This window comes from Loxodonta africana, chromosome 16 (assembly GCF_030014295.1).
Source record: "Loxodonta africana isolate mLoxAfr1 chromosome 16, mLoxAfr1.hap2, whole genome shotgun sequence".
Lineage (NCBI taxonomy): Eukaryota > Metazoa > Chordata > Mammalia > Proboscidea > Elephantidae > Loxodonta > Loxodonta africana.
In genome coordinates, this window is record NC_087357.1 from 73886520 (window position 1) to 73914376 (window position 27857).

A 27857-nucleotide genomic window follows, 5' to 3' on the forward strand; every position below is an offset into this window, starting at 1 on the left:
TTTTTTTTTTTTTGTATCTCTTAAAAGTCATGAGCTTTTGTCTCTAGAGTTATTTAAACAAAGTATCCCCACTCAGCCTGTGTGGACAAGATTCCTGCTCTTAAAAAGGCGGGACAAGATGATCTGATAGTCCTTTCCAGTCAGTGCTGAGGGAATGGGATTTCACAATCTATGTATATTTGATGAGGAGAGATAGTCTCCCATCCTGATAAGAGGAGTTTGATGGGTTCTGGGCTGTGCTGTTTCCCTATAATAAAGTTAAAAAAAAAAAAAAGCAACTAGGAAGCAACTACATTATCCTTACATGATTACTAAAGGAAGGAAAAGCAGGCAAATACTGGAGGGGCAGTTGACTCTTGAAAAAAGTGAAGGACATGTAGTGAGTTTCTTATTTTCTACAGGTTTTAGATTGAGAACAGGCTTCAGTCTATGCCATGTAGGAAGGCTAAAACCTGATAGAAAGCAAATGGTTTATGGATTTAAATAACCAGCAACTGGAGTTCAAGGTAAGCTTAGCTTCTGGAAAGAGGGGGATCCCTGAAAGGAGAGAGTTGGAGAGTAGAGTCCCAAATTCCACATATAAAATCTGTCCAAATCTACAGCTTTTGAATCCTGAGTAACATGTGTACAGGAGACTCCATACTTTTAAAAAACCCATTAAAAACCCATGCTTTTAAGTCAGGCTAAAACAACAGAACTGAAACTTGAACTGCTGCTTGCTTCATCGGAGAGACAGTGTTCTGCAGTTTTATTTCAGCAAAGTTAACTACATGCTTTAAAAAGAAGTACTCTTCAGAAAAACTTAACAAAATCCTGAATTTCTACAGAACATAATTCAAAGCATCCAATATACAATCTAAAATTATTCACTGTGTGATGAAAAAGGAATACATGACCTATTTTCAAGAGCAAAAACAATCAACAGAGACCAACCTCTAGATGAACCAGATGATGGAATAGCAAGCAAAGATTTTAGAGTAGGTATGGTATCTTTTCCCAGACATAAAGGAAAATACACTCATAATATATGAAAATATAGGAAACCTCAGAAGCGTAATAGTGGGCATTCTAGAACTGAAAAATTGCTCAGCTGTTGTAGAAGACAGAGTGGCACTTCCTCAGAAAACTAAAAATAGAACTACCATATGACCCAGCAATTCCACTCCTAGGTATATACCAAAAAGACTTGAAAGCAGAGACTCAAAAAGAAACTTGTACACCAATGTTCATTTCACCACTGTTCATACAACCAAAAGGTGGAGACAACCTAGATGCCCATCAGCAGATGCATGGATAAACAAAGTGGTACATACATACAATGAATGTTGTATTAAATGATGTAGGAAACATCAAAAGAAGATGGAAGGAACACACAGAGTCACTGTACCAGAAAGAATTTGTCAACATTCAACCATATCAGGAGGTAGCATATGATCAAGAATGGATGGTACTAAAGGAAGAGGTCCAAGCTGCATTGAAGGCACTTGTGAAAAACAAGGCTCTAGGAACTGACAGAATTCCAGTTGAGATATTTCAACAAAGAGATTCAGCACTGGAGGTGTCCACTCGTCTATGCCAAAAATTTGAAAGATAACTACCTGGCCAACCGACTGGAAGAGATCCATATTTGTACCCATTCCAAAGAAAGGAGATCCAACAGAATTTGGAAATTATTGAATGATATCGTTAGTATCACACACAAGTAAAATTTTGATGAAGATCATTCAGAAGCAGTTGCAGCAGTGCTTTGACAGGGAACTGCCAGAAATTCAAGCTGGTTTCAGAAAGAGGATGTAGAATGAGGAATATCATTGCTGATATCAGATGGATCATGGCTGAAAGCAGAGGATACCAGAAGGATGTTTACCTGTGTTTTATTGACTATGCAAAGGCATTCGACTGTGTGGATCATAACAAATTATGGATAATATTGCAAAGAATGGAAATTCCAGAACATTTAATTGTGCTCATGAGGAACCTGTACATAAACCAAGGGGCGGCCTTTTGAATGGAACAAGGGGAACTATGTGGTTTAAAGGGAAGAAAGGTGTGTATCCTTTCACCATACTTATTTAATCTGTATGCCAAGGAAATAATTTTTATTTATTTTGCTTTAAGGGAAAGTTTACAAATCAAGTCAGTCTCTCCTACAGAAATTTATACACACCTTGCTGTGTAACCTTAACTGCTCTCCCCCTAGTGTGATAGCACATTCCTCCTCTCCACCCTGTATTCCCCGTGTCCATTCAGCCAGCTTCTGTCCCCCTCTGCCTTCTCATCTCACCTCCAGACAGGGACTGCCCACATAGTCTCATGTGTCTACTTGAGCCAAGAAACTCACTGCTCACCAGTATCATTTTCTGTCTTATAGTCTAGCCTAATCCCTGCTCGAAGAGTTGGTTTTGGGAATGGTTCCAGTCTTGGGCTAACAGAGGGTCCAGGGGCCATGACCTCCGGGGTCCCCCCCAGTCTCAGTCAGACCATTAAGTCTGGTCTTTTTACAAGAATTTGAGGGCTGCATCCCACTGTTCTCCTGCTCCATCAGGGATTCTCTGTTGTGTTCCCTGTCACAGCAGTCATTGGTGGTAGCTGGGCACCATCTAGTTCTTCTGGTCTCAGGCTGATGGAGTCCCTGGTTTATGTGGCCCTTGCTGTCTCTTGGGCTCATATTTACCTTGTGTCTTTGATGTTCTTCATTCTCCTTTGCTGCAGGTGGGTTGAAACCAATTGATGCGTCATAGGTGGCCACTTGCTAGCGTTTAAGACCCTAGACGCCACTCACCAAAATGGGATGCAGAACGTTTTCTTAAAACATTTTCTTATGCTAATTGACCTAGATGTCCCCTGAAACCATGTTCCCCAGACTCCGTGTCCCTGATACTCTGGCCTTCAGAGTGTTTGGTTGTATTCAGAAAACTTCTGAGCGAATAATTTGAGAAGCTGGACCATATGAATAAGAATGGGGCATCAGGATTGGAGGAGGACTCATAACAACCTGTGATATGCGGATGACACAGCCTTGCTTGCTGAACTGAGGAAGACTTGAAGCACTTATTGTCAAAGATCAAATACCACAGCGTTCAGTATGGATTACATCTTAACATAAAACAAAAATCCTCACAATCGGATCAATAAGCAACATTGTGGTAAATGAAGAAAAGATTGATGTTGTCAGGTATTTCATTTTACTTGGATCCACAGTCAACACCTATGGAAGCAAAGCAAGGATTGTGAGGATGATGCAGGACCCGGCCGCATTTTGTTCTGTTGTTTATAGGGTTGCTGTGAGTTGGAACTGACTCGGCACTTAACAATAATAACAACAGGGGCTGGGAAGGGGCAAAGGTGGTTAATAGTGATGAAAAAAATCATATTAAGAGTAGGGTTGCACAGCTGATTATTGTAATTGCTGCCAATAAGTTGTATACCTGTAAAAAGTTGAATTGGCAAAAGTTGTGTGATATATTTACAACAACAGCAACAACAAAATTGTAGCTACTTATGTACAACCAAGTACCTCATGGGATTTGGTTCCTTGGTTTGGCGGTTTATGGTCATGCTTTCATGGGACATCCCAGTTAATTGACCTAATAATGTGCTTGGTGCTTCTCTTCTACCTCCTGGTTCCTTGGGTCTTAAAAGTTTGCAAGTGGCCATCCAAGGCAGAACAATTGACCTTTATTCACTTGAAGCAACAGAGGAAGGAGAGGCAGGAACAGTAGGAAGATAAGGAATGTGTGGATAATTGCCTCCATTAACAACTGCCTCCTTTGCCAGGTGATCAGAAGAACTGGATAAAGTAGAGATAAAGTGGCTAGCTACCATTACTGAACACTTCGATCAAAGATTCCATAGAAGAATCTTGATCAAAAGGGGGAAAATGAAGAATGGAATTTCAAACTGTCATGTATCCTAGACTTTCTGGAGCCATAGAGGGTGGATGAATCCCTGAAACTATTTCCCTGAGATAATCTTTAAACCTTAAACCAAAAATATCCCGTGGAGTCTTCTGAAAACCAAACAATCCTTTAACTTAGCTAGTAAAAAAGTCTGCTGGGAGCATTATGCTCTTTTAAGAACTATCTATATGGGATCTAATTGACAAGAGCAGCTCAAAAGATCAGATAATAACCTTAGAGTGCAGTGAGTTTATGCTAATGAGGGAGGAACAACTCAGAAAAGGAAGGTGAGAATGGTTGCAAAACTGAAATAATGTAATCAGTATCTCTAAATTGTACTTGTAGAAACGGTTGGATTGGTGTATGTTTTGCTGTGTATATTCTCAATAAGAATAACAAATAAAATTTAGAAAAAAAATGGAAAGGTTTTTCAGGCCATAGGGACATGAAACCAGATGGAAACTTACCTTCGCGAAACAATGAAGAGCATAAGATGTGATAAATATGTGGGTAAATAAAGACTTTTTTAAAATCATATTTTTCTTTAAAATACATATGACTGTTTAACCCCAGAACTATGACATTGTGTTTTGGAGTTTATTGTGTGTGTAGATTTAATATATATGACATAAGGACTGGGGTAGGGGTGGAGGGTAGGTAGACTTAAATGGTCTCAAAATTTTTCATTTTACATGAAATATATATTAAAAATATATATTGTAATCCTAGAGCACCTAAGAAGTAATGTAAGAGGTATAGCTAAAAAGCCAAATTAAAATTACTAAAAAAAAAAAAAAAAAAAAAAAAAATCATTTACTTCAGAAGGAAGCAGGAAGGAACAAAGGAACAGAAAACATAGGGGACAAAAAGCAAGCACAAGTAAAATCGTAGACCTAAATCCAGCCATATCAATAATTACAATTCACTGTTAATGGACTAAATACCCAGTTGAAATGGGACTAATAAAACCTGACTTTTTCCTTCTGAGGGATATGCAAGCAGATGTTTTAAACGGGTTTGGAAATGCTTTGGGATTTCAGGAGGCGGTGTGTCTATGGAAACCCTTGTTTTAGCCCTGCAGGATTGATACTGGTGGACCGGATAAAGGAAAATGAGCTATTTAAAGCAGACATGAGATATGGGTTCTGGTTTTCCCAGGTCTTTGGACCCTAATTAAATACTACATCGTTTCAGTCAGAGCTAAAATTGGCTCTTGTTCGATGCTGAAAACAAGTGGGGCTGGGATTGAAGCATGGAACAAGAGGTTTGCTTATTTTTTCTCCTGCTTCCCCTGACTGCATCCTGTCCATCTTTAAGCAAGTTGCTTCTGTTTTCACTAAGCTTTTTTTTTCTTTTAAGGGCATATAATGTGTAGAGCTGTGTGTCGATATGTTAAGTCCAACTGCCTTCCATCTGGGCCTCCTAGGCAGTTTCAAGGAAAAGGTTCCCCCCCTCCCCCAAATTTTATTTACCATGTTGTTGAGAAAGACAAGGCATTTTGATGTTTCAGACTGATACGCAAGAGGCTAGTGTGAGTGACTTTACTAAATAGTATCTGAATCGTCTAAGACATCCCCTGGGCATAGAGCATTTAGCCTGCAAAGTAGCAGTTTTCTACGGTTCTGTGATGAAGGAAGAGGGGTATGCATTGTGCTGCTTCATTGGGCAAATAACACTTCTACCCCACATCCTTCCTCAAGATAAAAGATTGGGAAACATTTTCATCCAACTTGGAAAAAATAAATTAGGGGATAGCCGATGGTGTCATTTCTTGTCTTCTTTTCCTCCTTGGCTGACTTGCCTGATCTCTGCTAAAACTTTTTGAAGCACCACCCTGAAAATTAGGCTAAGTTAAGCATTTTGAGGCTATTAATATGACCAAGAGGGTTTTAGTACAGTGGAGTTATATTTCCTTTGATAGAAGAATGTTATTTCTAGGCATTCTGACAGAAGAGCAAAACTTTCTGTATATTTCAGTTGAACTTTGCACTGGAGATACAGTTAGTCCTCAGTGAAGACAACTTGAAGCACTTACTGATGAAGGTCAAAGACTACAGCCTTCCATATGGATTACACCTGAAGGTGAGGAAAACAAAAATCCTCACAATTGGACTGATAAACAACATCATGATAAATGCAGACCAAACTGAAGTTGTCGATGATTTCATTTTACTTGGATCAGCAGTCAACCATATGTGAATGGAAGTAACAGTCAAGAAATCAAATGATGCATTGCATTGGGCAGATCAGCTGCAAAAGCAAAGATGTCACTTTGATGACTAAGGTGCGTCTGAGTCAAGCCATGGTCTTTTCACATGCTTCATGTGCATGTGAAAGTTGGATAATGAACAAGGAAAACAGAAGAAGAATTGATGTGTTTGAACTGTGGTGTTGGTGAAAAACACTGAATATACCATGGACCGCCAAAAGAATGAATAAAACGGTCTTAGAAGAAATACAGCCAGAATGTTCCTTAGAAGTGAGGATGGCAAGACTTCTACTCACTTTGTGCATGTCATTAGAAAAGACCAATTGCTTGAAAAGAGTGTCATATTTGGTAAAGTAGAGGGCCAAGGAAAATGAGGGAAACTCTCAATGAGATGGATTGACACAATAGTGGCAACAATGGACTCAAACATACTAACGATAATGGAAATGATGCAGGACCACAGTGTTTTGTTTTGTTATACATAATGTCGCCATGACGACAAGTAACAAAGCCCTCAGTGTATCCATTGACCTGAATCTCACTTAAGGGCTCGCGTTCTGTTAGTGATAGCACTATATCACCCATGTGACGTCTGCCTTGGATCCTTTTTGAACTGAGATGGGGTATAAATTAAAGAAAAAAAAATCTGTAGTCTTAGAAAAGTCACTCAGTTTCTCTGGATCTTGTAAATAAATTGAGTTAATTGGACACCTCTGGAGATGCTGGATCTGTAAGGCCAGGGTATGGGCGAGGGCTTAGTATGGTTATATTTTCAACAATCTTCATTGGTGATTCTTTTGCTGAGCTGTAAAGGCCTCTCCAGGTTGTAACATTCTGTAGCATTCGTAAGTGTCAGGGAAGATGATTTTTGCGTGTAAACTCTTTTAAAATGTTGGTCTGTTTAGGATCACATGATATTTTTATCTCCTCTGGGTTCCCTCCTACGGCAACCTCACTCAACAATTCCTTTGATAATTTTGATCAGCTTATCCTGAGGAATGGAAAGACTCCATAAAGATTTTTCTAGTCAGTTCTAGAAGGCAGAATTTGTATGGGAAAGTTCCCAAAGCTCCGGTACAGGGGAGATTGTCTGTGCAGTTGTGACTTGTTTCAGGATCATTACCTGACCTTGGTTAGAGATTCTTTATGAGTTTTGGAGGATGGTTTTATTTCCTAGGGTACATTGAGATAATATGAATGTTTCTTCAAAAATAGTTTCCACTTAAAGGCACAAAGGCAGTTGTCAGGGGACAGGGGCTGAATGATGCACTCTTTCACTGGAGGATGACTGGAAGAATCATACCAGCAATTTGTTGAGAGCGCTTACCTGAAATTGTTGATTTCTGCCTCTTAACTGGGTGCTGGTTTGACTGCATCAGTGAGAGTCTGGTGGTTAATCCTTTGCTTGTTCTTTTTGGCACAGCCAGGGGCATTTTCAGAGATAAAATAAGTCAACGGAGGTTAAGCCCTAGTCAAACAGGTGTGGATGAGTTAAGGGAGGTTTGGAGCTGAAGTATGAGAGAGAACTGTATTGTGGGAATGGTCCTCTAGTCAGGAAGCAGTTTAGGAGGAAGAGACAAATAGTGGGAAGTTTTACCAGCCTAGCCAATGAGTAGGATCGTGGGTGTATCTATCAACTTTTTGCTGGCCAAACTGATCATCAAACTTTACACTTCCTACTTAGCTTTAAACTTTAAATAAATGGAGATAAATAAGAACAAAGGACAGAGGAATTGAAATCATATAAATATAGTTATCAAAGCTCTCGGAGAGAGCTTCTAGGATCGAGGACTTCTTTAAAAACAGTACTACTGATGCTTTTTTCCTCTGATTCATAATTCCTCTGGCAATCACAGTCTATATTACCTATGCTATCACTCACTCCTTCTCGTCTGCCTAACTCTTTGAAAGAGTTGCCCCACTCATTGCCTTTACAAGTTGACCTCCTATTCAACCCTTCACTCTTGGTATTCAAACATCATCATCGTTAGGTGCTGTCTAGTCAGTTCTGAATCTTAGTGACCCTATGTACCACAGAATGAAATACTTCCTGGTCCTGCACCATCCTCACAATTGTAGCTATGCTTGAGCCCGTTGTTGCAGACACTGTGTCAGTCTATCTCATTGAGGGTCTTCCTCTTTTTCAGTGACCCTCTACTTTACCAAGCATGATATCCCTCTCCAGGAACTGATCCCTCCTGACAACAAGTCCAAAGTATGTGAGATGCAGTCTCACCATCCTTGCTTCCAAGGAGCACTCTGGTTTTACACCCTCCAAGACAGATATGTTCATTTTTTTGGCAGTCCATGATATAGTCACTATTCTTTGCCAGCACCACAATTTAAAGGCATCAATTCCTCTTTGGTCTTCCTTATTCACTGTCCAGCTTTTGCATGCATATGGGGGGCGTTTGAAAACACCATGGCTTGCGTCAGGCGCACTTTAGTCCTCAAGGTGACATCTTTGCTTTGTAACACTTTAAAGAGATCTCTTGCAGCCAGTTTGCCCAATGGAATGTGTCTTTTGATTTGATTTGACTGGGGGCTTGCTGGAAAAGCCAAATTGTGGGCCCCACATCAGGCCTACTGAGTTAGAATCCAACCTCATTTGAACAGGATCCCCAGGTGATTTATGGCACATTAAAATACTTTCTTGAAGGCCTTAGATGGTCTTCTAATCACAAAATCTAAAGTTTAGTTCTTGTTCTTCCTTCTCCTGACCTCCTCTCATTTGACCTGGTTTTCCTCTTGAAAGCTTCTCTCTCTTTGACTTCTGTAAAATAGCTCTATCCAGATCTTCTTTACCCTTTGCTGACCATTCTTTCCCTCAATCATATTCTGGCCCCCTTTCCTCCTATCAATTCCAAAATACAGTTTTCACAGTTTGTCTCCAGTTCCACTTTCTCTCTCTCCCAAGGTTCAGCCCCACTATTCTGATTGTCTTCTGGACAGCTCCACATTGGATGTCTCCCTGGAACCTCAGAATTACTCTGTCTAAATCAGCTTATCTTTTCTTCTACTCCATGTGATGGCTTCTCTTCTTGCCTTCCTTACTTCACTTAATGATACCCCAGAGTGGCCTCAGCATCATCCTTGACTTCTTCCTCTGCTTCCTCCCTTATCCAGTCAGTCACCAGATTGTACCTCCACCGTGCATCTTGAGTTCTGATTTTCTCATCTCAACTTTACAATTCTAGCCCCTACCTAATCCTATTTCTCTGGCCCTCGACTGTCAGATTGCGTTTTCTAGATATTCTAATGATGCCCCTCCTCTGATCCAAAGCACTTAATGTTTCTCCACTGCCTTCAGAGGTAAGGATCATCTCTTCAGTGCAGGCTTCAAGGCTGTGCATGTTTGAGCCCCACTCCATTCCTTTAGCTGCATTTCCTGCTATTCTCTATAAGTGCCCTATGCTTGGCCAAACTGAAGTCCTGTTTCTACTCACTGGAATTGCCCTACTAACTAAAGATGGCCTTTGGAATCTGGAATAAGATTCTACTCCAGATTATTACAAGGATGGATTGTGAACCATAATTGTGATGAGCCAGTGTGGGTTCACTATGTATGGGTCAGGTCATATGATCTTTTTTTTTTTTTTTACATAATAGATAAGGGAAGCATGTTAAGCACCATGTATCTGAAGTTCAGGAAGGCATTTGATACTGAATTTGTGCTAAACAACTCTACCAAAAGAGGGCACCTAAGTGGAGCTATGCTGGTTTAGAGGAGTGTTTCTTGTGCTTCCCCACAGAATTTGGTCTTGTGCCTGGTACTTTGAAAATGTATTTATCAGTGACTTAGGTGAAGATACTAGAAAGCACATGTATCGCATTTGTGGGAGACAGAGCTGGAGGATGGTAGAATCAGGTAATAGAATGATGACTCCTCAGTATTTTTTCAGCTACAATATATGGGCCAAATCAGAAGAGATGAACTTGAAGATTACACTTGTGTTTGGGCCCCCAAATCAACTGTTCACGCAAGGTAACAGGATAGGGGTGATGTGTGAGAAAAAATTGTTTTATTTGGTATCTTCAGACATCTGGATGTGAGTGTTTAAGAAGCATATTATTTGGAAAAAGGTTCAATAATAGAAGCACATTATCTGGAAAAAGGAGGAAAGCCGCACCTAGAATACTCTACTCCGTTTTGGGCCCCACATATTAAGTGGGAAGTAGACAGATGGAAATCTTTTTTAAGGGGAGTATGACCAGAGTTGCTTGGCTTGGGTGTGGCTGTGTGTGATGAGATCAACTTCACGGCCTTTGATGTTCCTTTCAAGCCCTGTTTTACTCAGTTGTAGGTTCCCTGGTACAGGGTAATGTGATCTCATTATTGTTTTTTAAGGTATTTATCACAGTACTTTGCTCAAGGTATATGTTAATAAATATTATTGACTGAATGTTGTTAGTGTAATGTAAGTTTTGCCTTTTGAGCTAAAATGAATTTCCTCGAGGGTACACTGTTGTTGTTAGTTGCCATCGAGTTGATTCTGACTCATGGTGACCCCGTGCATGCAGAGTACAGGTTCTCCATAGTGATTTCAAGGCTGCGACTTTTCAGAAGCAAATCACTAGGTCTGTCTTCTGAGATGTCTGTGGGTGGGTTCCAACCACCAATCTTTTGGCTAGTAGTTGAGAACTTTCACCATTTGTAACCACCTAGCAACATCTATTGAGGGCACATACCATGTATTACGTTTCTTTTGTATCGTTTCCAGGACTTGGGTTGGGGTTGGATTTTCAGGAGTTTTTTTGGCACACTTACTAAGTACATGTTTCAGGTCACAAAATTAAGTGTTGGGAGAAACCCATCAGACATCTCATACTATTCCCCAAGTTTTCCTTTTCTATTATATAAAAACAAGGGAACAATGTGGTGAGTGGAAGGAGCATTGGACCAGGAGTTAAAAGCCTTGGTTTCTGGAGCCTTCTGTTGCACTAACTAGCTCACATTGGGCAAGTCCGACCTCTCACTACAGGATCTGATGATGAGGGAGAGGTGGGATGGAGAGTGTAATGGCTGCTAACAGAGTCAGTCATCTGAATGCTGCAGCTGGGCTTCTCCCAGCCATTTGGTATTGGTATGGTACTGAAATGCTTTAAGGTGACACAATTAAGGTACTTAATCATTTGCAAGTTTAAGTTCCTTTCAGCTGGCCTAGAAGCAGCAGAAATTGCATAGTTTGCTTCCTGGGAGATTGCAGCCTAAGACCAATAACTCACTTGTGTCTGTACAGCTGTTATGTGCTATTCACTGGCAGGTGTGACTAATTCCACAGCGGATACCACCTCCTTGATGAATGTGTGCTTCTAAAGTAGCTCGTTCATGAGTATCTGTGAGAGAGCACGTTTTTGGAAGGGTGTGGAGCCCCTCTTTGTTGTTACTGGTGGAGCTGAACCCACTTCTGAGAGACTTGGATTAATGTTGGTGCTATTTCCTGAGGGCAACTCTGCTCTCTGCAGAGCCTCTCCTGGCATATGCCCTCAGTTCTTGGTACTCTCTTTCTTCTTGTTCTTTCTCTGAATTGTTATAGCTCTCTGGAATGAGTAGGCATGCTTCTGAAAGCACATTTATTTGAAGGGGGACAAAATGGTCATACTGAGGGGCAAAACTAAAAGCGTAAGACCCAACATGGGCATGCTGCTGTCTGGAAAGAAAGCATTGGTTTCTCTAGACCGGTTAAGTGGTTACGAAAACATGCAAAAAAAAAAAAAAAAAAAAAAAAAAAATCTGTTACCTACTGTTCAATCTTTAAAGAGTTAAAACTTGGAGTGGCATTTACTATTTAATTTATGTTTAGCTTTGTTCTTAAAAGAAAAAAAAACTTAGAAAAAAAAATCGCGTTTCATTAATGTGCCGTGCCAGCTTAGATTATTTCCCCTGTCAGTTTAGCAATCAACAGTAATAAAAATCCGAATATAAAATTTTCATACATTTACAGTAGTATAAAGGCATTAAGAGGAAACCCTTTAAAACATTTTCCATTTTCATTTCACTTAGCAGGTGCTACATATCAAGCTATTATTTACCCAGCTAAAATGAGCTGGAAAGTGATCCAAGTTGGTAAAGTGCCTGTAGACAAATAACACAATTGGTATTTTTCTCCTTCTGATTATGCCCAGCCAAAGGGATTAGTTTTAGCATAAATAGATCAAGGGTGATGCTAAAGTTATGCAGGATTACTTGGGGACTGTTGAGGTGAGTGGTGGTGAGCTAGCCAGTGGAAAACGTCATTTTTCATGCCTTTGCTGACTGGATAGCTCACATGTGCGGAGGCAGTTTTATTTAAGGCATGGCCAATTCTATTCTCCAGGCTGATGGAGTAGAGCATCTGGGATAATTCAAAGTGAGCAGATAATCCACAAGATATTTCTGTTTAGCTTTGGAAGGTATACAGTATATTAAGACTAGCTTATATTTATACAGCTATTTCCAGTTGAAAAAGTGCTCTTGTGTACCACTGGTCTAATAGATATGCCAAAGAGGAAACGAGGTGTTAGTCCCGATTTTGCTCTTAATTGGATACATGACGTTAGGCAAGTCAGCCAGTATCTTTGTATTTCCTCATCTATAAAATGGGAATAATGATCAAACCTGCCTTTTCTAGCTTTTAAGGGATTGTGGGTTTGAGATGATAGGTTTGAAAGTATCTTGAAAAGTTTAAAAGGACTACATTGATCCATTTACTTATTTAAATACCTTTATTCGATGGCACTAGTTTTTTTTTTATTCATTGCTTACCCTGTTTCACCAGTCGTCTGTCAGTTTGTCATACTGTGGTGGCTTGTGTGTTGCTGTGATACTGGAAGCTGTGCCACTGATATTTCAAATACCATCAGGGCCACCCATGGGGGACAGGTTTTAGCAGAGCTTCCAAAGTAAGACAGACTAGGAAGAAAGGCCTGACGAGCTACTGAAAATTAGCCGATGAAAACCTTATGGATCACAACAGGACATTGACTTGTTTGCTTTGGACATGTCATTAAGATGGATTAACCCCTGAAGGAGGACATCATATTTGGTTAACTAGAGGACCAGAGAGGGCAAGGGAGATCCTTAGTGAGATGGATTGGCATAATAGCTGCCATGATGAACTTGAACATGTTGGTGATCATGAGGATGACACAGGACTGGCAGTGTTTCGTTCTGTTGTACATAGGTCACCATAAGCTGGAGTTGACTTGATGACAGGTATCTATATCTCCTTCAATTCCTCCCTCCGGAACTCTGTTAGACCTGGAGATACAGTGGTGGACAGGAGACAGAGCAAATATTTAGCTCACAATATGAGATTACCATTCTCTTTTTCTTGGGATATTTTTGAAAAGAATAGAACTTCTTGAATTTATACTCACTGGGTTTGATGCAGTAGGATTGAGCAGGGGGCAGAGGAAGGAACTAGCGTGGAAATACTTTCTACATCTAAATACTGATGGAAACCCTGGTGACGTAGTGGTTACGTGCTATGGCTGCTAACCAAAAGGTCAGCAGTTTGAGTCTACCAGGCACTCCTTGGAAACTGTATGGGGCAGTTCTACTCTGTCCTATAAGGTTGCTATGAGTTGGAATCGACTAGACAGCAACGGGATAAATAATGATGTGAGAAATCGTAAACTCAGTGTTCTTATTTGAACTGAGTATGTAATCTATATCAAAAGGAGGAATTTTTAATCTTAGGGTCACTAGACTGAACTTCGCAGGGCCCGGGAACAACCCAAAATTGGCTCACTGCAAAGGCTGAGAATTTTTGAATTAATGTATACTTTCTTTTCCCCAGGGCATGTGATAGCAAAGATATTTAGAAGGTTTCTCTTAGATTAAATGTTTTGTCAAAGTCCCAGCCTTGGTGCCATTGATTTGCACAAAGCCTCATCTGTAAAATGTGGAAGTCATTAAGTACTCTTCTGAGAAGTCCTTTTGGCTCTAAAATCCCATTATCATAATTTCAATTTCTTGTAGTAGAAGTGAAAATATTTAATCCACTTTACCCAATCACTTCTGTAACCTCCCTCCAATCTGATAATAATTTGGAATTGGTCTTTACTAAAAGGCATACTTCTTTGACATTTTAGCTAATCTGGAAATGACCGTGTAGTTTGAGGAGAGAGTTTTTATATGGGTATTGGGGAAGCTTTAAATTTCTGTATGATTTGACCATGGTTCTGCCTGTTGCATGGGAAGCATTCAGATCTGCCATCTTCAGAGACTGATGTGGCGATGGATGGATGGTCTTGTTATTCTTAGTCTTGTAACTGAACTCACAAGATAGTTATATAGATTGGTTAACATATATGACCCCTGAGCACATGCGGTGGATTTTGGTTAAAGCAGTTGCAATTATAGATAGAAGTTGATTCACATGAGGTTCCTTTCCTTTCTCAGAGTTCCAGTGTTACATTCTGCCATGGTGTTTACAGGTGTGATTATAGTGTCATGTAATTAAAGACTGTGTGGTAAGTGTTGAGACAGATGACAGGTGGGGCAGACACTGTTTTGTAGCCTTCCCAGCAGGCATTCCCTTCTTCCTTCTTGCCAGAAAAGTTGTGACTTTGTCTGGATGTTTCCCCTTATCCATTTTACCTATATATCTAGCATTAGGGGTTAAATCTGGACTATTTTAAGACAGATATTGGGATCCTATTCCCCTTGCCTATGACTAGTTTAGAAATGGGCGTGTGACACTGTTTCGGCCAATGAGCACAAGGGAAGATCTGCCAAGTGGCTTCAGCAAAGGTTTCTGTCCTCTTAAAAAGAGACACAAGTAATCCACTAGATCTGCTAAGTCTACACGAGACTTTTGGAACTCCATTGTGAGATCTGATGATTTGTGGAAAAGCTGGTACAAAGAGAGGGAAATATGATAAGATCCTGGGAAACTTGACTCTATTCTCTAGCACTGATTTCTGAGCCTGTTAAATCTATCTGATCCAAATGATCCTTATTGTCTTAGTCTTCAAATCTTGATCTCTTATTTTTAAGCCTTCAAAATTTATAATTATGATTATTTTTAGTATTCCATGCTTAATTAGATTTAACAATATAGATTAAAACCTCTGTTCTCACTCCCTGTCCTCTTTTCCTGCTTTATTTTTCTCAGTACACTTACCACCATTTGTCAGATCATATGTAACAAAGCAAGGACTTTGTTTTATTTACTTTGGTATCCCCCACCACCACACCCACTGCCCTCGAGTGGATTCCGACTCATACAGTGAGTCTAAAAGTGCCTGGCATGTAAGAGAGAGTGCTCAATAAATATTTGTGGGGTAAATGTTTTACCAGTTTATATGATTCATTGCTGCTTCTATTCACTCTTCTGGTTTCAGTTTGTGCTAAGTACAGTGTTGAGTAGATCTTTCAGTGATGATTTAAATGTAGGAATTTTCTCACTTTGTCTGAAGATGTCTTACTTTGGCATAAAGATAAGTACAATTTAGCTGGGTATAAAATTCTAGTCAGTTATTTTTCCCTCAACACTTTGAATCTATTATTTTGTTGTCTTCTGGAATTTATTGTTACTGATTGAAGTTTGTTCTAAGCCTTCCATTTCTTTGAGGGTAATTTGTCTTTTCTCTGTACTTTCTTTAAAGATTTTTCTCCTTGCTTTCAGGTTTTTCATTACATTACTGTTCTCTGTGTCTGGATATTTAAATTTAAAATCATTAGGACTGAGGGAGCTTACTCAGTCTAAGAATTCATGTCTTTATTTTTTCTCCCTTTCTGGGATATTTCCAGCTGTTATCTTTTTTGATTATTACCTTTTCCCCCTTCTCTTTTCTTCTTTCGAAACGCACATTAGCTTGTATCATGGATCTTATTCTATCCTCCTTGTCACATGTATTTCTAAATATCACCTCTTTATCTCGTTTTCCTGATACTGGATAATTTACTCAGATTTATCATAGGTTCACAAATTCTCTTTTCAGTTGTATCTAATCTGTTTAGCTCATCTAACTGAATCAAAATAAAAATTTTAATATGAGTGCTGTATTTTATTTCTAGGTGTTCTCCTTATTCTTTATTTTAAACAAATCTGCCTTCTTTTTTGTATCTTCTTTCATTCTTCATTTAAAAAAATTTTATTGTGATAAATATATATACCAAAAATTTTGCCATTTTAACCATTTTTTAAGTGTACAATTCAGTGACATTAATTACATTCAGCATTTGTGCAACTGTTACCATTCCCCATTTCCAAAACTTTTTCATCATCCCAAACAGAAACCCTGAACCCATTGAACAATAACTTGTCATTCTCCCCCCTTGCCAGCCTCGGGTAACTACTAATAAACTTTTCTCTCTATGCATTTGCTTATTCTAGCTCTTATGTATAAGTGGGATCATACAATATTTATCCTTTTGCATCTAACTTTTTCACTTAGCATGATGTTTTCAAGGTTGATCCATGTTGTAGGATGAATTAGAACTTCATTTTTCTCTATTTTTGAATGATACATGTATATCACACTTTGTTTATCCATACATCTGTGGATGGACCCTTAGGTTGTTTTTACCTTTTGGCTATTGTGAATAGTACTGCAGTGAACATTGATGCACAAGTATCTATTTGAGTCCCTGCATTCAGTTCTTTTGAATATATACTTAGAAGTGGAATTGCTGGATATGGTAATTCTATCTTCAGCTTTTTGAGAAACTTCTAAACCGTTCTCTACAGCAGCTGTACCATTTTACATTCCCACCAGCAATGCATGAAGATTCCAATTTCTCCATATCCTAGCCAACACTTGTTGTTTTTCGTTTTTCTAATAATAACCGTACTAGTGGGTGTGAAGTGGTATCTCATTGTGGTTTTGATTTGCATTTCCCTAATGATTAATGACATTGAGCATCATTTCATCTACTCACTGACAATTTGTATATCTTTCCTAGAGAAATGTCTGTTCAAATCCTTTGCCCATTTTTTGGTTAGTTTTTTTTGCTTTTTTGTGGTTGGAGTTGGATATTAAACCCTTATCAGATTTATGGTTTCCAATTCTGTAGGTTATCCTTCCACTCTTCATAAAGTCCTTTGGTGCAGAAAAATTTTTAATTTTGGTGAGGTCCAATTTGTCTTTTGTTGCTTATGCTTTTGGTTTTATATCTAAGATGCATTGTAAAAAAGCCTTTAAGCTTTACCCTTGTTTTTTTTTTTTTTTTCCTAACAATTTTATGGTTTTTGTCCTTACGCTTAGTTCATTGATCCACTCCAGACTTTCCATTACTAGTATGTCTGATGAGCTCATCCTTCTAATTAGCCAGGTTTTCTTCCTGGACCTCAAAGACTCAGATCTTCAACTCTCCAGCTGAATGTATTTCCTGAAACTTAATATCTCCAGAGCTGACATCATCACCTTCCTCCCACCCACCCTAACCTTCCCCTGCTCTTGTGTTTTTTCATTTGTTGTCACCCTTCTTCAGTTCTCATCAATTCCCCTTTCTCTTCTCCTCTTACATACCCACCAGTCAGTCACTGAGCCCTTCTGATTTTACCACCTAAACATTTCTTGAATTTATCCCTTCTCCAGAGCCCTGGTTCAAACTCTTCTCCTTTTTCAGCAGGTCTACTGTTTTTTTTTTACTGCTGATATCTCTCTTCCTTTTTGCCTCTGCAATTCCATTTTCCACACAGTTTCCTGAAGACAAACTTGACCCTACCAGTGCCTACTCAGAACCCACAGTAATTGCTCTTCCCCTCTGGGATGAAGTCTCATCTCCTTCATGTGGTTTGCTTTCTTCCTGCTATACCCTGCCTTCAGTCAGGTTTTACTCTCTGACATCATGGCACTGTCTGTAGTTCCCTGCATGTCAGTACCCCCCTGCCCCCTTGTCAAGCCTTTTACTGACTCCATTTCTTTGCTCATGTGGTTACCTGTGCTAGAAGCTGCCTTCATCTTCATTCCACTGACCACCTCTGTTCATCCTTTCAGGTGTATTTTATGTGTAATCTTCTCTAGGAATCTTTTCCTTTTCTTCCTTACCTCAAATTGGCTTTTATGTCCCTCTCATTTGTTCTCATTATTCTCCATGTATGGGTCTATTATTATAATCCTTTTTTTTGTGTCTGAGTCCCATATAATACTGTGAACCCTTGAGGAAAGAATTATGTGTTACTCAATTTTGCATCCTGAGCACCTAGCACACAGTGGGTATTCAGTAACTGTTTAGATGGATATGTGGATGGAGGAGTTAGTGACTGAATAAATGCGTGAGTTGTTCAGAGAGTGGGAGTTCTCTGGGGAATACAACAGTCCTGGATGGCCTCTTAGAGAAGGCAGCGTATTCGGTGGGCTGTGTAGAATTTGAAATGAAGTTGGTGAAAGGTGAGTGGGACAAGTATAAAACTAAATTTGCTGTTTTTGTGTCTCTTTTTGGGTGCTTTGCAAGTCTCTGACTGATTGCAACAGCGGGCAACTAATGGCCAAGAGCATTCTGACAGGCCTGCTGACAGGCGATAATGAGATTAGTGCCTTTTGATTCCATTATTAACGAGTAGCCAAAGAATCATTTGGACATGTCAGCAGCTAATGATAGGAATTAAGTTCAGGTACCTGAGGCTTTGGAGGGTAATTTCAGGCATTTTTTTTTTTCAAAATATCATTCTTAAATCAACATTTTAATTAAAGTAGAACATAAATACAAAAAAGCACACATCAGATTGATTATCACAAAGTGAACAAACCAGTGTAGTCAGCATTCAGATCAGGATATAGAATATTCCAGCACCCCAGAGCCAGAAGCCCCCCTTGTGCCTCTTCCAGTCACCACTTTACCCTTCCCCCTACCAAGGGTAACCACGATCTTGTCCTCTAACAGCAGAGATTAGTTTTGTCTATTTTAAAATTTTATGTAAACGCAATCATATTGTATGCCCTCTTCAGTTTCTGGCTTATTTGTGCAATATTATATTTGCGAGACTCATTCATGTTGATGTAGCAATGTTCACGCATTCTCATGGCTATATCTTATTCTACTGTGTGGATATGCCAGATTTTTAAAAGCGGTTCTACTGTTGGTGGACATTTGGGTCGTTACCAGTTTTTGGCTATGATGAATAGGGCTGCTGTGAACATTGTTCTCTGTCTTTTGGTGAACTTACATATCCATTTCTGATGAGTACATACCTCAGAGTGGAATTGCTGGGCTATAGAGTGTGCGTTTATATGTTCAATATTAGTAGATACTGCCCAACAGTTTTCCAAAGTGGTGGCACTACTTTATATTTTTGCCTGGTGTCACACACTTGCCCATATTTATTTTTCAAGTATAATAAAATCTCATTTATTTTGAGCCCATCAGTGTAGAACTTGGGATGGTATGCATATAGGCCAAACTGAAATTTGCATTCATAGTAGCTTTTAATAGTGGATTGCAAAGGATGTTAGCAACATGTTATAATAGTCAGGCTTGTGTGTTTTTCTGTTGAGGGGAAGCCATTGAGTATTTTAGAAACCTCTCAAGACAAATAATATGCCTAGATAATATATTGTTATTGAAGTTTTTACTTTGTTAACCTTTTTTATACGTACATACATATAATTAACGAAACTATTTAAAAAGGTGCATGTTATAAAATGAATAGATTAATTTGCATTACTTTAGAGTCTCTCATGGTGTGCCACAATGCTCATGGTTTTGTGAGGGTTGCCTCGACTAAGGCAGTTGATGGTCAAATCTTTGGAAAACTTGAACCATCTAGAATCAGTAGTTTTAAATGACAGAGTTGAGATCCAAAGAATGGGAAGTTAGATGGCCCCAATCTAACATGATAGGTTGCTCGCCTGTATGGATGACCACCCTTCGACTGTGTGCCCTTCATCTGTGGTCTGAGGCTGGAAGTGTGACTCATTGGTTCAAATGGTGGTCCTTCAGAACCATTCCTTCATCAGGGCTGTGGGCAGAGCCAGGAACCTTAGATGAGGCAGTGTGTGATGGCTGTCTCTCGTATAACCACTAAAATCTTGTCTGTAAGGCCACTTTTTGTGCAACTGAATGCTGGAGAAAGAGAAATGGAAAGGGGTTCTTGTGTTTTTTTTAATGAAACTAGGCACTGTTTTCATCTATTTACTGAGAATCTCAAGTTAGCATCATGTTCCCAGTGTGGCTACTTCCTGTTGTCCTGTGAACCCAACAAAATCTGGGAGAAGTGCAATTGGATGGCGTGAAGAATACATTATGGGGATGTGAAGAGAAAGAGAATCTGTGGGTAAGGCAGAGAAGGAAATGGCAGAGCAGAGTGTGGTACTGGGAGGAGGGGTACCTGGGAAGTGTGCTACCAAGATATCCAGAAGGTAAAGAAAGGGCCGAAGAAAGAAAGTAGAACAACTGGAGCTGTAGTCCTTCTACCAAGAGAATGCTGAGTTGTGGGTGTCACAGTAATTTCCTGGTCAGTTTAAGGCCAAAATTCATAGAAACTTCCCCCAGTCCAGTCCATGCTAGTTCTTGCCCAGTCCACGCTAGTTCCTTCCTTTCCTTATTAAGGCCACACAAGCCTGGCACAAGTGTTTTAATATTCTAACACTCTGTGAGTGGAGGTTTATTTATTTATCAATTTCAGTTTTCTAATAGGTAATATATCCACATGATTTAAAAATTAAAGGATACGAAAGGTAATTATAAAGTTTTCTTGCCATTTTGTCCCTTATCCCCAAATATAACTTTTACTGTTTATTATTATTATTTTTTTGTATTTTTCCACAGTTTCTGCAATTCTGTATATACAGTGAAACCTGGAACTTGACTGGATTGTATTGTTTTTCTGTGTTTTGCAAGTTTCCCTCTTTTGACAGGTTTCATTCTTACCACTTTTCTATCACTCATTTTAGTGGAAAATATTTGAGTTTTCCTTCTCTGACAGGTTTCTTTCTGCTTTACACAGGTCCCAGTTTTTGTGGATTTTACTGTACAAGCAAAATTGAATACATATTATTTCTATCCCATTTATATATAAAAGATAGCACTCTATTCACACAATTTATCCCTTGCTTTTTTCACGTAACAAAAATAACTCTTCGTATCAGCACATAGAAAACATTCTCATTAATTTTTTATAGCTGCATAGTGTTCCATTGTACAGATTAATCATAATTTGTTTATTCAATGCACTATTAATGAACATTGCAGTTGTTTTCTTCCTTTTACTATTACAGAGCTGTAATGAATGACCTTGAACTTTCATTTTGAATGTTTGCAAGGATATCTGTAGGATAAATTCCCAGAAAGAGACTTGCCAAGTCAAAGAATATATCCATTTGTAATTTGGATAGACATTGTCAAATTGTGTTCTTCTAAAGTTGAACTAATTTATACTCTCATCAGCAATGTTATACACATGCTTGTTTCCCCACAGCCTCACCAACAGTGTGTGTTATTAAATTCTTGGTTTCTTGCCAATCTGACAGGTAAAAAATGGTTTCTCAGTGTCTTGGCCATCTGGTGCTGCCATAACAGAAATACCGTAAGTGGATGGCTTTAACAAAAGAAATTGATTTCTTCACAGTAAAGTAGGCTGAAAGTCCAAATTCAGGGCGTCAGCTCCGAGGGAAGGCTTTCTCTCTCTGTCGGCCTTCATCAGTCTTCCTGGAGCAGGCACCCTGGGTCCAAAGGATGCAGGCACCCTGGATCCAAAGGACTCACTCTGCTTCTGGCACTGCTTTCTTGGTGGTATGAGATCACCAACTCTCTGCTTGCTTCCCTTTCCTTTTATCTCTTATAAAAGGTGGTATAGGCCACACCCCAAGGAAACTCCCTTTGCATTGGACCTTGTAAGGGTGTTACAATCCTACCCTAATCCTCTTTAACATAAAATTACAATCACAAAATGGAGGACAGCAACACAATACTGGGAATCATGGCCCAGCCAAATTGATACACACATTTTTGGGGGGACATAGTTCAATCCATAACATTGAGTATTTTAATTTGCATTTCTGTCATTATGAATGTATAGCTAAGCATCCTATAATATACTTATGAGGCATTTGTATTTTTCTGTGAACTGTCTGTTTATATCCTTTGCCTATTTTTCTGATGGGTTTGATCTTTTTAAAATTGTGTGTGTGTCTCTGTGCATGTGTATGTTTTGTGTATGTATAACAGTGTATACACATGCATGCAGCCTGTATTATGTGCTAGGAGTGCAATTGCTTTTTTAGTTTTTGGTTGCTTTCTGATTTTTAGTGGGTTTTTGTTGTTGTTTGCATAATTTTTTGTTTTGTCATGAAAAATTTTTGTATGTGCTTGATTTTTATGGAACTGAATTTATCATCTTTTATTTTATGGCTTTTGGATTTTTGGTAGAAGAGACTTCTCCACTCCATGGTCATCTTCTAATACTTTTATGGTTAACTTTTTAAAAAATATTTTCTTATTTGGTATTCATTCACCAGAATAAATATTACGTGATCTAAATTTTGAAAATAGTTGGAGAATCAGGCACGTGATCAGGAGAAATGAATAGAAAGAAATCATGGTGAGGGATGCGGAAGAAAAGTGAGGAGAGAATTAAAATGCTGGCAGAAGAAGAGAGGTAGAAATTGGTGACATATGCCTTTGGAAGCTGGTAACTACTACAATATGTGGCATTTAATAGTGACTTAAACATTCCAGAGACTTCAGATGTTCTTAATTCTTGCAGTAAATAAATAGGTGGTAATTCATGTCTACAATATTTTATTTAAATACAATTTGATATAAGTTTGGCTGAACATGTTAGGGTTTAATTAAGTGACTATATGGATGTTGTTGTTAGTTGCTGTTGAGTTAGTCCAACTCATGACGAGCCCATTTATAACAGATCAAAATGTTGCCTAGTCCTGCACAATCTTCATGATTGTTGGTATGTTTGAATCCATTGTTGCAGCCATTGTGCCAGTCCATCTCACTGAGGGCTTCCCTTGCCTTCTCTGGTTACCAAGCTTGATGTCTTTTTTTCAGCAATTGGTCCCTCCTGATGATGTGTCCAAAGCAAGTGAGTCTAAGACTTGGACAATATTCTGTGATCCATAGGGTTTTCATTGCCTAATATTTGGAAGTAGATCACCAAGCCTTTCTTCCTAGTGTATCTTAGTCTGGAAGCTCTGCTGAAACCTGTCCACCATGGGTGAACCTGTTGGTATTTGATATACTGGTGGTATAGCTTTCAGCATCACAGCAACACACAAGCCACCACAGTATGACAAACTGACAGACGGATGGCAAATGTTGTAGGCATTCTGTTTTCTGTTCTTATTTCTCCATACCAATAATGTCATCTTAAAAATATCATTTAAAAACATATAGGGAAACCTTTGTATCCCCATTTACAAAGGCACAAATGTGCCCTAAGGGACATGTCCCCAGTCATATCTGGTGGCAAAAGTGAGTCTTGAGTACAGGTTTTCTGTCTTTATTGAGGTTCCTTTTAATTAGGCCATGAGCAATTTCTTTCTTTTTTGGTCTTGAAACAAAACAAAATTGCTATGACTCATCCTCAATTCAAGAGCAGTAACTTATTTCTGCAATTTCTTGAAGAAGTGAGAGTAAAGATTTTCTGTTTCTTTTGGATTCCCCACAGTCCTCCCTACAATCAGGACTCAGAGTTCGCACTCAGAAACCGTCTTTTGTGTCTCTGACAGAGGTCTCTAGTTTATGTTCATAAGGATATTTTCTCTGCAGCTACTGAATAACTTTAAAGTAATTTATCAAATATTTATTGGGCTGGGTACTCTTCTAGGTGCTGGGGATATCATTCTGAGTAAGACAGAGTCCCTGCCTTTATAGAGTTTACACTCTTGTGGGGGAGGCAGGTAATAAGCATGCCAGTAAATTCCTAAACAACATCGTCTCAGGTGGGGGTAATGATCCGAAAAAAAGTAAAAAGAAAAGCAGGAAGCAGGGTAAAGAGGAGCGTGGCTGCGTGCTGGCCTATATCTTCTTCTGGTTCTGTTGTTAAAGTTGGATGATAGTTACTAGAGCTGCCTTTCCACCCTACATTTATAGTCTTTTTCTTTGTTTTATATTCATTCTTATTTTAGAGCAACGATAGGAGTCAAACGCATATGCTGCTCAAAGTTGTAATAAAGTCTTCAAAGTCTCATTTCCTGTTCTGATACCAAAAACCGAAAACCAAACCCATTGCCATCAAATCAATTCCAACTCATAGCAACCCTACAGGACAAAGTAGAACTGACCTATAGAGTTTCCAAGGAGCGCCTGGTAGATTCGTACTGCTGACCTTTGGTTAGCAGCTGAGCTTTTAACCAGTGCACCACCAGGGCCCCTGTCATGTTCTGATAGGGACATCCAAAGCGTAGGCTTTCCTCTTCAGAGCAGTCATCTGGGACCACAAGGCTATCGGCAGCATGGAGGCAGTGGAGCGGTGGGTCAGGGGAAGAGGGTGTGCCTCCCTTGATATTAATTCATCTTTAATGGACATGAAAAGAAAAAAAAAAAAAAAGGAAGTGTTGGCGCAGCTCTTCTGTAGTCAGGAATAATGTTTTGCCTCACAGAGCCACACTCCTGACATGGCAGGCCTCCCAGGCTCCTCCTCAGCACACCGGTTCCTTGGCTCCATAAAATGGCTGTCAGTCTATTTTAAGTGAGGAAAATTGAGGGTGGATTTTCAATGCTATCAGCTGGCTTGGGTATGTCAAGCGATTCTTTGGATAGTAATAATAGGTGCTGTCTTCAGAAATAGTTGAGTCACAAATGCTTTAGTCCTTAAAGTTTACTCACCTCCTTCTTTGCTATGTTTAGGACTATCTCCTGCCCCAAGAATGCAGTTTCTTCTAGACATTTCTTTACATGAAGACCACAAGGCTGCATTTCGTTTCTGGTTTCCTTCCATAACCACCTTCTCCAGTGACCCGCTCCGTCCCCACCCAACCTTCTCTCAGGCACTCTAGCTCAGTGCTTTGAACACATCATCAAAAAATGGAATGATGTAATAGGGAAACAGTCAACCTGGGCGCCGTGATGTTAATAAGTTAACTTATTCCTTCCCCCACCCCAACATCAGATAATTTATTTTTTAACCAGTTTTTACCAACCAAATGTTAACACGTATGCCTGATTGCTCACCTCCTCTGGGCACCAAACCTGTTTTTTCTTGAGTGCAATAAGTGATTATCCAACTCATGCTGCTCCGAAAAAGAGGTTTTGTTTTAATAAGCAGTTTGCAGTTTGGCACACAATGCTGAGGAAAGCAACATTATCTCCAGCAGTAAACTCTGCAGTCATTGCAAAGCTTGACAAGAAAATGATTGAGTCTGTTTGTTATACCTTTGTGGGGCTGCCACTGCTGCTGCTGATGGAAATGTTGCTGTTTATTCAGCAATGCAATAACACTTTCTGTAATTTATGGATGCACATTCCCCAGATTACTAAAGGTAATACTGTTGACTAAAGGAAAGTATACGAATGGATAGTTTCAGTTGTTGCTGTCCTTATAAAAGTGATTGACTGTTCACTTTGCACAGGAAAGAATTTGCACAGGCTTCATCCCCCTTAACAATTACAGATTTTCCTTCCTCTGACAGTTACAAATAACATGGCTTGTCCTAAGTGGCAAAAATTTACTGATTCCATGGAAGTTCAAGCCAGAGGCTGTGTGCATCCTTTCTTGTTTATTTCCTAGCCAGCTTTCCCATCTTGCCCCTGGGGGGTGCCAGACAAGCCACAGCTAGATTCTTGTGGTCTTCAGCCTGGGTAAGTGGCACCTGGTTAAGTAGCTTATGGCCTGAGACAGTTGGCTTTTCCTGTAGATGGAGTTGTGGAAGCCATGGAGTGATCCCCAACTTTGCCTGGTGACTCATGGTATGTGCTTCTCACATGATCTCTAAAACCAAAAACCAGACCCACTGCCACCGAGTCTATTCTGACTCAATAGTGACCCTATAGGACAGAGTAGAACTGCCCCAAAGAGTTGCCAAGGAGCAGTTGGTGGAATTCAACTGCTGACCTTTTGATTAGCAGCTGAGCTCTTACCACTGTGCCACCAGGGCTCCCACATGATCTCAGTGGTAGGAAAATGTCTTTGGGATCAATTGTTCAGTGGGGACGTATGTCCCAGCATCTGTAGATAGAGATCCCTGGTCAGTAGAATCCCAGCCACTCTTCTCGAGGTGTTTTTGGTTGAAGGACTGAAAATTTAGTCTCAGGTCACAATGGTGCACCTATTGATGGACTAATGTAGATAACCCACTTACGGAAGTTATGAGAAAGAAGGTCGTCCAGCCCTAGGCACAGGGAAGCTGCTTAAAGGCCTAGGGATTTTCTCAATGAAATGTAGTTGGTGCTTTCTTCCAACTCACAGTGAAATAACGCTTTTTGGTATCAGCTTCTGTGGTTTGATGGCTAACAGGTGGATGATATTCTGAGGCCCCAGGTTTGGCTCTTAACTGAGATAGAGAAATAAGCAAATCAGTGATAAACCTCTCAGGAAAGAACTTCACAGTCACTGAAGGCCAACATGTTTGAAAACATTGTTTTTGCTTATTTCTTGGGAAGTAAGTAGTCAGAACACACACACAAATATAAATATAAAATGCATTTAAGACATCATGTGTTTTACAGCTAAAGTTCCCTGTTTTTTTCTTGATCAAACTCTAAATACGACAGTTTTGCAACTTAACTGGCTAGCACTGTGCTTGATTATGTCTTTCACAGCCCTGAAGGCCTCCATTTAATTATTTGGTATTTAATTAATTACGGGGCGTAGGAGGAATCCCAGCATACCTGAGACAGCGTTTGCTAAATCTTGGTGATTGATGTCAGAAGACAGTAAACAGAAAAACCAAAGCCGACAACGACTCATATCGACCCCATAGGACAGAGCAGAACTGCCCCATAGAGTTTCTGAGGAGCGCCTGGTGGATTCGAACTTCTGACCTTTTGGTTAGCAGTCATAGCTCTTAACCACTTCACCACCAGGGTTTCCTAGAAGACAATAGTTAACAAAAAATATTATTTATCATTTTGTTAGGCCAAACACGTATTGAAAAGAGAGAAGGGTCAATACAGGAATAATCTAATTTTCTTATTCTGGAGTGGGTGTTGGCTTACAGATGAACTTTAGCTGAGATACCCTTTTTTTCCCCTCTCTGTGCCTCATCTGTTTTCATATGTTCACCTTATAGTGATGAAAGATGATAAAGAAGGCTGGTTTAGTTAATGTCAGTTATCATTCTCTTACCAATTTTACAGATGTTTATTTATTCCCCATCTCATCCTACAAAATTTGACTTGTAGCTGTTTTGGTTTATGCCTTATCAATTATTACGTGAAAATTTTGTTTAATTTTGGCTTCTGAGAGTTAAATATAAATATTTTAAAATTCAAACATGCTTGTGAAATCCAATTTTATTTATTAATGGTCTCTAACAGCTCATAATCAAAACACTTGCTCTTAATCATACCAATAATTACAAATTAATAGTTTTGCTGATTGTTGTTCCCTCTCGGCAGCCAGAGTGCAGTCACTTATGTCAGCCTTGACATGAACCGGATTGAGAAGGTTAATAACGAGAATGCTACAAAATGAATATCAGTTTGTATAATTTGACTAATCCTAATCTCAGTTATATTTTACAGTTAATCTGGTGACAGTGGGATTTATAGAAAATCATGACATTTTATTCTGTTGTCTAATCTAAATCTCAGGATGAGCCAGATAATACTGACGTGAGCTATGTTTTGAGCGCGAGTATTACTTCTCTATATGTATACTTACTGTGTGTTCATATACTTGTGTGCATATATTTTTATTTTT

At 39.3% G+C, this 27857-nt stretch overlaps 2 protein-coding genes across 13 annotated transcripts in view; both read left to right on the plus strand.

Moving 5' to 3' along the window:
• LOC135227856 (leucine-rich melanocyte differentiation-associated protein-like) overlaps positions 1 to 27857 on the plus strand; it is a 464639-nt gene that overhangs the window by 180396 nt on the left and 256386 nt on the right. The window lies entirely within an intron of this gene.
• The window catches only part of LRMDA (leucine rich melanocyte differentiation associated), a 1290642-nt gene that overhangs the window by 169480 nt on the left and 1093305 nt on the right, over positions 1 to 27857 (plus strand). For 4 of the 12 annotated variants that reach the window (XR_010318034.1, XM_064269077.1, XM_064269076.1 and 1 more), the window contains exon 1: positions 6 to 27857. This exon is cut by the window's right edge and continues 20065 nt beyond it. The exons of 2 other annotated variants lie outside the window; for them this stretch is intronic. The gene's annotated coding sequence lies outside the window, so the exon portion shown is untranslated. 6 more of the 12 variants (XM_064269071.1, XM_064269072.1, XM_064269073.1 and 3 more) reach the window with 4 other exon arrangements.